The following is an 11,677-nucleotide window of genomic DNA, read 5'->3' on the forward strand; positions in this document are numbered from 1 at the left end:
GAGGTAGAGAAAATTCACTGTGCTTTTCATTTAAATTTGTAAACAATGTCAGTGCCAAACCTATACGTTCCCATATTACTTCTATAGAGAAACGAAAATATAATGCTTGCATTGCAGCTTACAGTGTTCTCTACAGAGGCAACATTGAACATACATATATACCAGTAATGTCGTTTTTTAGTACTATTGGTAACTATTTACAAAGGGAAATTGCACTTATATTGTATACTTCAGTATTTCCAGTGGCACAGAACATTTTTCGATAAAAAAAACATTTTTCAATTTTGGCACTTCGTGTTTTCTACAAGAATGCTTCAATTATCAGTACAGAAGGAATACTAATCATTTTTAAGAATAAGCTATGAAACCATGTTATACCAAATACGCAGATCATTGTTTCATGAAATTGAACTGAGACCATAGCGGTTCGTAAAATATCAAATACGACTATTAAATGGATTAGTAACCAGCGAAAACACAGGGACTCCAATTTCTGCTTATATACGCAACAAAGCTCGGGTAAGCGAACAATAACAGCAATTACTGCTACTAGATTCTGATTATCATCATTAAGGATTGCCCATCGGGTCGCTGATTTCACACGCAATTTTACTACTTAAACGCAGTTCAATCGATTTATGTTACATTGGTGTTACGTAATTGATTTACCAGGTCCTCGACTGTGCGAAATCCGACCGTTCTGTAAATATTCTGGTTAAGTGTAGTTTATGCGTCCGAAATTCAACGTAATCTGTATGCGAAACTAAGAAGTACTGTATTACACATATTGTTATTTGTTTAGTACTATATGTTCTTTAAATTCGCCAAACTAAGCATGATAACACAAGTATTATAATTTTTATAAGATATCTCTCCAAAAATATTCTCCTACTGCAGTTGCCCAGTTCTTTTTGAAAATTCTGCAAATGTAATAATAATTAAAGATATTCTGAAGTACATTTGATATTCAACGACCATCGACGTCCGTATTAATAGTATCATTCATTGAAACGCCAATTCGTGGAAATTACTCTTCTATACAACAAGTAAATTACCTGTTCGCGTGCGAGGATTCTGTACTCTACTTAAGGAAAAGACTACTAACTGTAAGAGACAGAAAAAGGGGTAAAGAATGGTTGTATGGGAGAGAGGAGGAAGGACGTAAGCACGGGGAGCACGATATTTTCCGCGGATCATCTCTAATTTGATTGAAATCGCAGCCAATAGGAGCGCTCGGCCGGCAACGCGATACACGAGCAGCCTTTTAAGTAAATTAAAATCAGCTAGAGCCGATAAATTCAATAACGTTAAATTGTTCTCCGTGTAATCAAGCGTAACAGTCACTGGGCTTTTGTCGATTGTCATTAGATTTGCCGAGCACGCGATCTACCGAAAACTTCTACAAGTAGAGAAACAAAATTGGAACTGTATTTTTTAAAACAAAGTTCCCTCGAAACGGTAAATCGATAGGTTACTTACAGGTTTATTCAAACTACGTACTCTTTTAAAGAATTATTTTTTCTTTAAAATGGCGCGCAAAATTTCTAACCAGCCTCGTTATCTTTACTTCATACAAGGAAAATTGATTATAAGATTTTAAAAATGATCAAAAACTATTGAGAGTGTTGCTTGAATCTGAATCGAATGGAATATTTACTGAATCTTTTACATTCGTCTTTATGTAGTATAATTGCAAAGCGAATTGTTTGGAAACTTGCTTTACTAATTGATTACTAGTAATGTTAAATACTCATAAGTTCTTTGACTAGGAAATACTAACGTAGATTTACAAATCCTTAAAGAAAGAGTAAAGAAAGTTCCTCACTATTCTTTTCCTATTTTATGAAATATACGTAGCAGGTGGTTACACCTGAACAGACATATATTATTAAGAAAAATATAAGTATATTACTCCTGTAGTATATAAATTTACAAGAATTAATTTATTGATCACTAGAACGAAAAGAAGTCTTAGTCACAGAAAATACAAATACATTTTACTATCAAATAATTGGGGTCCAATTATATGTTTTAGAATATTTTTCTAAACATTGAATGATTCGTCAACAAATGTTCAAATCGTAACATATCATCTTTTCAGTGTATTACAAAAATAAGATTTTACAAACTAACAATTTAAGGTTGTTTAAAACATTTCTAACGATTTAATATAACAATCGTTGATTTGAACAGAACAAACGCACTACTTTAATACACGTCAGAATTTCATTCAATTATTTTAAGTATGAATGATTTGTCGTTGTAAAACCAAATGATTTCCCACACTAGCTTAACCTTCTGGTTAAGAAGCATGGCATTCCCCGTACGATCCTCGGTACGCTTTGCAGAGCATCAATTGTCATGTGGGACACAGTTCCCGCGAAGCAACAGGAAGAGGAACTACGCTTTAAAGCTACTTTGATTACGATTCCGAAACTCTAGTTCCTTCGGCGGGTTTCATGTCTGTCGCTAGTTTGAAACGAGTAGTCATCCTAGAGCCTCCAGAAGATTCGACTTCCTTTTAGTCGATATCCGACACTCTACTTTCATATTGTAGCTTTCGAATTATACATACAACTGCAGAAGAAAGGAACTCAAAGAAACGTTGAAATTTAACGCGTTCCGTCAGGCACGTAGGAAGGTACAAAGACTTTGATGCTAATGGAATTTGAAAATTAATTACATCTTAATTTTTAATTTTATGTAACTTCCCGTGAGATCCTATTGAAACTGTCATTTTCGATACTTCTACTTGTAGTGTGTAAATTTTCCAAATATCGTATGACGAAATAGAAGAGATAATCCAGCAATTTTTAACATATTTCATGAACACTATAAGTATCAGTATTGAACATATACTAAATTAAATTGTGTAATACGATAGAACATAATATGGCACAATGTATAATGTATAGTAAATTGAAGAACTTAATACAGAATCTGACGAAAGCACATTTATACGTTCAGTAATTGTAAAACAAGAAATTCTGTCAGTTTTATGGGTATATAACTCCAGTGCTAACTTTCTTAACGAAATATTAGGTGTACCCAATAATTAATCCACAATTTATTTTTTATAAATGAGTAATCTAGTTCAAATTCAAAACGTCTTTCTACCTTCTTCTTCATTAGAAATGACGGTGGACATTGAAGAACAAGGATAAATACCACTGACACGGTTTAGATTCCACATCTTCCAGAACAAGAATACTTAATATAACAAAAGGTAGTGGATTACTAGTTGGTACACCTAATAACTAAATAAAACGTATTCGTATCTCGAAGAGAAAAAATTTCTAGGCCCACGTTTATGTGAATTTTCTTCACACCCTTCTTATATATTCCCTAATGTATTGAATGTTTATGAAAACCATTGATTCGAAATTCTCTCATTCTTTTCAGAATAAAACGGAACGTCGAAGAATGAAATTCTCGGGGGCCACAAACGATGTCCTGTCGCGTTTTCTAATAATGCAGCAATAAACAGTCCACAACGATCGCCCGTTAAACCGATACGCGCGTCTAAGGATTCGAACTTTTCGAACTGGACCCAGAGGTTTTGCAACCCCGCCGCGACGGCGAGACGCGGCAATGCTCTGCAGGAGTTTGATTAAAAATAACACTAGACCGTTCCCCCGCCTGCCCTGACCTTAAATAGCCGCATAACGCGCGGCGAAGATTAAACTGCAGCCATGCAGCGGCCCACCGAAAATACCGTTCGCAATCTGCTGCGCGAACACTTCGCGAACTAATACCGAGCGATTCAAGAGCCGCTTGATGATGTTCCAGCCGCGTTAATTGGCTGACGATGTTGCAGGCGCTCGACTTCGGTTTAGTTTCAAATTTCGACAAAGATATTTTGTTGCATTCGGAAGCCAGAAATGGGCCTTATTGAGACGTGGAGGACCTTCGATACAGTGTGTTCGAAAGTAATAGATACGAGGATCGAAGTTCGCAATATTTACTTCTAACGATGGACACAACTGACTGACTACTGTAAATTCACCGTAACCTGTTACTAAGGGGGAAGTAGTGTTAGATATAATGCTTGACTGCAGGTAAACTATTGTATGAGCAAGAAGTTGGGATGCTTCTTAGAGAGTAATAAGTCCAGGGAACGAAATATTTTAAATGGAAAATATGAAAGCCCATGGTAAATTGAAAGACACTAATGGAGGATAACAGATTCGTGGCATTGATAATCCAATGTTGGTAGAATCTTAGGTCCTTAAGGAATTGCTCAGAAAAATTAGAGGATCGCTGACAATGCTGGTGTTGCTGCACCCACCACGCAAAAGAAAAAAAACAGATGCTTAGTTTGAGAAATTGATATCTTTTCCGCACAATATTCGCACTAGTAACACCTAGTTATGCTTGTACAAAAAACTTTTTGGAGATTATACGTCATATTGACGAGCAGAGTTACTGCAATAGATGATACCCTAAATGTCGTCAGCAGTGTGTCTACACTGCAGATGTACACACTACCACTCAGAAGTATTAGGACAACTGATCTGTACGAAACTAATGTGATCTTACGTAAAAATGATATACTCCAAACCACTTTTATTACTCCATAGTATCATATACGTTATCCATCGAGCTTGACTATCCTTCAAACGATATTTACATCAAGTTTTCAGCAATTCCAATACAGCATATACGATAAGTATCCGAACATTTATGATCCGCAGTGTACGTACAAACATCAAGATCAAGAAAAACTATTCTCCATTTACTGAAAAACTTATTAACTTCAGTACAGAATAATTATCGTACCAATACTCTTCACAGTTTTTCTTTTACTCTATTTTATACGCTATGCGGCAAATACATATACAGGGGTTTCCTTTAAGAGAGACTGCAAAACTTTCCGTTCAATTTTGCGCCGAACTAAAAGTATGGATTGTTTGCAGTAAGTTTTCGCTGTAAGTTATATTTTTATCCAGCCATCCGGTCGGAAAGTTTCGCCAGTGTGAATGCACCATGGCTGAAAATTAAGCGTGTGCAATAAAGAGAAGCATAAGTAGGTCGGCCGTCGCGTCGACACGCGTTTTGCACAAACGTTTTGCTGTTATTTAAAGTTCGACTGGCGATCCCTGCCGCTATTTTTAATCAAACTCGTGGAGGGGCGAGGCGGCTTTGACGCCGACCACCACCGAAACGTAGATTAAAGCAGAAAATTCGAATCCTTAGGCGCGGTCGCCGCTGTTTGAGCGGAAGGCGCGGACGAACTTCCTCCTGCCGCGAACAAATACACCGCTCCGGGTTCGGCGGCGGTTCGAACACGAGCGTAACTTTCTCGCGATACCACTTTGGCCCCTTTGCTCTTTGCCAGTTTCATGGAAAACATTGCACTTTCTGCTTTCGATCTCTTTCCGACCGACCGGATGCGATCTATAGAAGACAAAGGGGCTGAACCGTGTGCGTTGTAGCGGAGCGTTGTTCCGTGGAAGTAAACAGATTCGCGAATTATACAGGGTGTAACAAAAACGTTGGAGGACTCGGAAATGACGGGCTCGTTAGGTGATTTGAAACAAGTTTTTCCTTAGCAAAAATGTTATCCGATACTTTGTTAACGAGATATTAACGAAAAATCCCGACCAACCAGAAAGCGAGTCTGTTGGATCACCAGTCCGTAGCTACGCGCTGCGATTGGTAGCCAACGTTACCGCGGGAACTCGGCCGGCAGACTCCCGCTCTTCAATTTTATATCATTGAAAATTTATCATACAGTTAGTGAAGATTAATAAACATCCAATTTATTGATAATTACCGATCTCGTTGTATTAAGCATTACAGCTCTCATAACGGAACAATTTAATCAACTTTGATAATTGATACGGCTATAAAGAAAAAATAATAAACACATACTTTGAATATTCTTAATAAATCATTGCATTGTAATGTATTTTGCATTAATTATTCACTTGTAATGTTGAATAGTTGCAATTGCCGTCAAAATCAGAAATGTTATAAAACGTCTAAATAATAATAAAACTGTTCTCTCCATTTTCTACCTAGAAGTTGATATAACAAAAGCAGTAGCTTCAAAAATGCCCTTAACCATAAGGAGTACCTAAACATATCGCTTCTGTTACCATTGAATGAAAGAATTGAAAAATTCAAACGAGACGAACGAAGTCTTCATTTTACTTTCTGTTTAATAAATTCCTACTCAATTGGATTTCGATTCCAGTTAAATATTACACGATTGCGTCCACGTTAATCGATAAATAATGTAACTATTAATAATTTTAGTAATTTCATGTACTAACAAAATTCAGTCATTACATTATTATAACATACCTTGTAACGGTGGATGACGATACACGAGGAGCAACACTTCCAACACTACTGAACACTGTTCTTGCACACACCATCAGAACTTCTTATAAAATAAAATGATAATACCCTTTACAAATCCCAAAACGTTTTGTCACATCAATCCAATTCCATCACTTATATCCAGACAAAGAAATCTTTACAACTGAAATATTTTACTGTGTTCAATTTAACCAAAATTACTAAATGATACATCCACGATATAAATTTGTTTAAACTACGATAAACCACTTTAAGTACACTACATGAATATGAAAAGCTATGAATGCAAAAATTGGAAATTCCAACTCCCGACCGTATTGTCCGAACTCTCATTCAATACTGTCCCGAAACAGTATTTGGTGGGGTGATTTTTGTAAACACTAGTGGGGTCAGTTTTGTTTCGATGGATCTGTTTGGTAACTGTTTGGTCGAGACCCGTCGAACTTGAAATAATATTCGGCGTGCTGTTTATATTTTTTCATGTACAGGGCAGCAGTAGGAACATTTTAGCACTGGTAATAATAATAACAATACAAAATCTACCGACATTTATCATAATATGAAAATTGAAACATTTTAACTAAAGCTAGTTCTTTTTTATTCTATATTAAGGCGTCCAATACCGTTAACATATCTACATATATTATTTTTAGCGATTCGAAGTTGTACAGTTTTTAAACAAAAACCTTTTTTCCATACACTTCATCCAATTGTGTACATCTTCGAGTAATTATATATATTAACACTGATCTAAAAGACACTTCCGTTGTCGTTTCAGAATTAGAAGCCCCCTGAAGTTTTTGAAGAACATACGTTGCAAAGAATATTTACATTATAATGATCGTCGTAATGCCCAATCGTATTATACAAAAGCAATGCTTTCTTAATATGTAATGCTTTTAATAAAATTAATACATATATAAGAAATCTTATTTTATTCAAACAAAGAGGGATGGTCGAAAGTTTTGCGTGACAATGTACACGAAAAATAAAATAATATATAAAAATGAAATAAGGTAAAAAGGTTATCCAGCTTGAAAATTCAATTTGAAATGACCTGGATCTGGGAAGACCCGTCAATGTCTCATTTTAACCGCGGAACTAGGTCCGCGTCCCGCGTTTCGCATGATCGAGCGTGTCCGTGAAAAATAGCCTAGTTTGATATTAATCACGATGTAACTCGGACGTCGACACGTTCATTCCTTGTGCAAGCATTTAAATTAAACGACCCACTTCCTGCCCATTTAAATTCACTATGTGACAGTGACGGATTAATTATTATCCCGGCCGCGGTTATGCAAATTTCTCGTCGCGGAATAAAAAGCTGCGGAAATTATATTTTCATGGTGGTCCCACCTACTTGAGCGGCAACAAGAACAAAATAATTAATTTATCCGCATCTTTTTGCCATCGTGCATAAATTTTTCAACTTCTCATCGTGATCCCCGTGTTGATTCATGTATTTATTCATATTTAATACATTGTCGACGGTATGCTGTCAAAAATTTCCGGCCAAGCTCTGATTTCCCATATTTTTGACATATTTGTCAGGTACGTATTGTTAGATACAGGAGAACAGATTAATTTTATACAATAAAATTTGTAATATCACTAAATCTGAAGAAGCGATGTGTCCTTAATAAGGATGTGTCAAGAGTTTATTGGTATTATATATTTTTAAGAAGATATGTTGAAATTACTGTTTGACCGGAAACTTTTGACAGCCATTGAATATAGCAGTAATTCCTATACATGTTCGGAAATTATGTAATAAATCCATGCTTGACTGCCCCTTCATTATCCGAATAAAAATATTTTATAACGTGAAATGCTGCCTCCCCATCATCAACTCTTCGAAAATAAAAATCGCAAATTCATATTTACCGTCACTAATGTGCCAAAATAACCATCAACTGATAGTGCAGTAAAATTTTGACAAAATAATTAAACACATTAGTGTACGATTGACTGCACGTTCGTTCTGGGCGAAGAAAATTCGTTTTTACGAGGGAATTATTATGGTGATTTCAACACCAGTCACGTTTATAAATGTACATGAATACAAAACACGGGAAACTGGACTGAAAATAATATGGAAGTCGCGACTGTAACGTTAATGGTATGATAAATTACATGGCAATGTCAACATCCACGTAATGTCATAATATTGAACATTGATAATGCAAAATGATATTAATCAACGTATAGAATATAACCGTGATTAAAATAAGTTCTTAATTAAATACCCGAATTCCACTACAGAGTAATTGGTACAACATTTCGGTGATTATATGACAAATAAGAAGAAATTGATATATTTATATCCTGTGAATAAATTTAGGTGATTATCCATGGAAAAAGAAAATACACACATTTATACTTTGTTGGTTAACTTGTTATTTAATCAGACAAATGTTACTAGAAATATGAAAGGTAACCGTCTTTACGCTTACAGTTACCAATACGGCCGCCACCTTCTCTTACGTGAAACTGAATTCACTGAAAAATGTACTCGTTATGTAATTACTAGAATTATTCAAATTTAAATAAAGCTATAGATGTCAGAAACTGTCATCAACAATGTTTTACATATTAAACATAATACATACGTGTCCGATGTTACGTAGACAGGATATATGATTCGGTATAAGGCCAAAGTGTCTAACTCTAATTTTGGATTTTTTTCAAGATTTTTGAAATAAATTTCAAATACAAAGTACTATTTTAGATAAATAATTTATTAATAATACAAGTAGTATTTTATGATCTTTATAGCCTTCTTCGTGGGAACGCGACAATTGCTTTATCGTCGCGAAGTATAAGGTTGTCGTCCGCTGTGCCATGGAAAAGAAAGAACGTCTCTGACGAAATTACGTGTCAGAACAAAAAGAGAAAGGAATCGAGCAGAAACAATGACACATCGCATGGAAATATTGTCGCGAGGACGTTCATTCGCGACAAAAGGCATCGATCATTTGCTTAATGGACGAGCGAGATATACTGTGTTTGCCTTCACCTGCAAATATCTTGAAAGCTTCGTCCCCTTCGAGCACGTTGATACCATTCGAACGTGCTCGCGCTGTTTAAACAGCCGATCTATCGCGAACGCGTGCGTGCACATTGTTTTGGACAATAAGCCGCGGCCTGTTTATAAAACGTAAACCAAAAAAACTTCGTGAAACTGTGAGCCTCGTGCGGCGTCAACGATCAACAAAATAGAAGGTCACACTGCAACTTATTGTCCTCGAGACCTTTTGTTTCCTGAAGACACGCCAGAGTCAAAGAGCCTCGTTACCTGACTATATGTATACATCTGGTACCAATTTTGTTATGTACGATGTATACAGAATGTTATGAGAAATCGAACAATGAAATATCATTGCTAAGTATGTGAACAGGAGGAAACGTCAAAGAGAAAAATCACATTGCTGGAAACGATGAATGTAATACTACGATTCTTTGACTCTTTTGTCAGGATTATTCGAGGAACATTGATGTTTGTTTCAAAGTAATATTATATATATAATTTAAAGTTCTTTGTATAGTCGAAAGGTGAGCTTACGATAAACTATAAAAACGTATTGGAAATTGTTATCAACATATTGGAGTAAAATTGATAAGGTGCAAGCCTGCAGTTTTTCTCAAATATTACATTTGTAGACAGAAATTCTTCGTTGGAAAATGAATTTTTATGATGGTTCAATACAAGTTACAACTACTATTTATGAAGTTGTAATATACCACAATTAGCGTCTCAAAAATTTCTATCTTACTTAGCAGAATATTTTTCCAGTTCGTTTTACCTCCTCATTAACGTTGACGGTCGTTTCTTGACAATATGTAATTAACTTAATTCACGTAAAGCTTTCAACTTTCTTCTAAGTAATTATGTTTTCAAATATACTACTGCACCGAGGAAAATGGTCCCCAAGTAAAACAGTTCCGTTTTCTATGAGACATTTAGGTAGACCAATTGCAGTGGTTCAGTTTCGGTAAAACGACAAGGTAAGCATTTTAGAAGTACCTATGTATGTGGACACAGAATGGAGAACAATGGTACGTATTTCATGCTATTTTCATCATATCAATCAAACAACAGCAACGAATTTCCGATAATAATACTGCATTAATCGATGGCGAATGTACAAACAACAAAGCACGCTTTCCAAAACCGAAAGAATATAATATAGGAAATGGAACAATATGCCAGCACGGTTAATGGATTTTTCCATTGTCGATTCAAGCGTTAAATGAGGTTAGACTGGAAACTATTGTGCAACAAATTGTGAACCACAGTTGGGATAACATTGTAAAATCGTTGCTAAACGTAGCTTCAATCAACTCAAAGGAAGAAAATCAAACGAAATTCAATTACAGTGAACTGGTATATTCAGAAATACCAATAATAATGACATTGACACGACATCAAAGTAGCTGGACACCTTATAGAAGAAATGAAAGTGTATACGATATAGTTTACAGAAGCAATAAGACAATTAAAAATTTGTATCGTCACATGTGTAATGTGGTAAGTTTTTTGAATGACAAATACTTGCATTAACCTTTTATGATTTCACAAATAAATACTTTTTGTCAGATTTCTTAACTACACAAATAAATTTTCTTAAAATCGCTTAATTATATTATTATACATATATGTAACTTAATTACTGAAATACTCGAACAAGATTTTTTATAGATTTTTACTGTAGACTTAGGTTTTATGAACTTAAGAATTGACAGAGGAATTAAAAAAATTGTTCGCAAGAACATTTCAAATGAATTATGCTGTTATCTGAAATACTCACTTCTACCCACACAAAATCCATTAGTAATATCTGAAGAACTTACACGATACGGCTTATCGAAATGGTAGACATTATTTCTACATGGAATCACCTATTTACGTGCAGTGATGCATATAAAACTGATGGAACACGGTGTGAAAAGGGTAGTTGTGTTGCGAGAGAAAGTACACAAACAATTTCTTCTCATTGTCCCATTTGTTAATACCCTTTTTTAAAACTACCATTTACGTCATTCGGAAAGTTCATAACATTCCGAGCACACTGTATCGGTCACCTTTATATTGGATGAAGTAAAAATCGTTTAATCTGGTGAATAAATACTGTTTTCCAGATGTGGATTGTGTGTATCTAACGAACTAGTTACAGGCCTTTTCCTCTGTAAAAAATACCAAAGAAACTTATGAACAAGCACAAACACTGGAAAATTTTATAGCGTCTATTCAATTAATTAGACTTTGCCCCATCGGGAAATTATTCCTTTAAATCATTAGAATATTCTGTATCAAAAAAAAAACTTTGAACGCAAAATCTATTTACAGGCA

General features: G+C 35.1%; 1 protein-coding gene across 1 annotated transcript in view; it reads right to left on the bottom strand.

Annotated features, from left to right (window-relative positions):
• The window catches only part of LOC107191994, a 403,989-nt gene extending 397,580 nt beyond the window's left edge, over window positions 1–6,409 (bottom strand). Inside the window, exon 1 of the mRNA XM_015581162.1 lies at window positions 6,310–6,409. The gene's annotated coding sequence lies outside the window, so the exon portion shown is untranslated. The remainder of the gene's footprint in view (window positions 1–6,309) is intronic.
• Between the last annotated feature and the right edge of the window lie 5,268 nt (window positions 6,410–11,677).

Source organism: Dufourea novaeangliae, unplaced genomic scaffold (genome assembly GCF_001272555.1).
Source record: "Dufourea novaeangliae isolate 0120121106 unplaced genomic scaffold, ASM127255v1 scaffold248, whole genome shotgun sequence".
NCBI lineage: Eukaryota > Metazoa > Arthropoda > Insecta > Hymenoptera > Halictidae > Dufourea > Dufourea novaeangliae.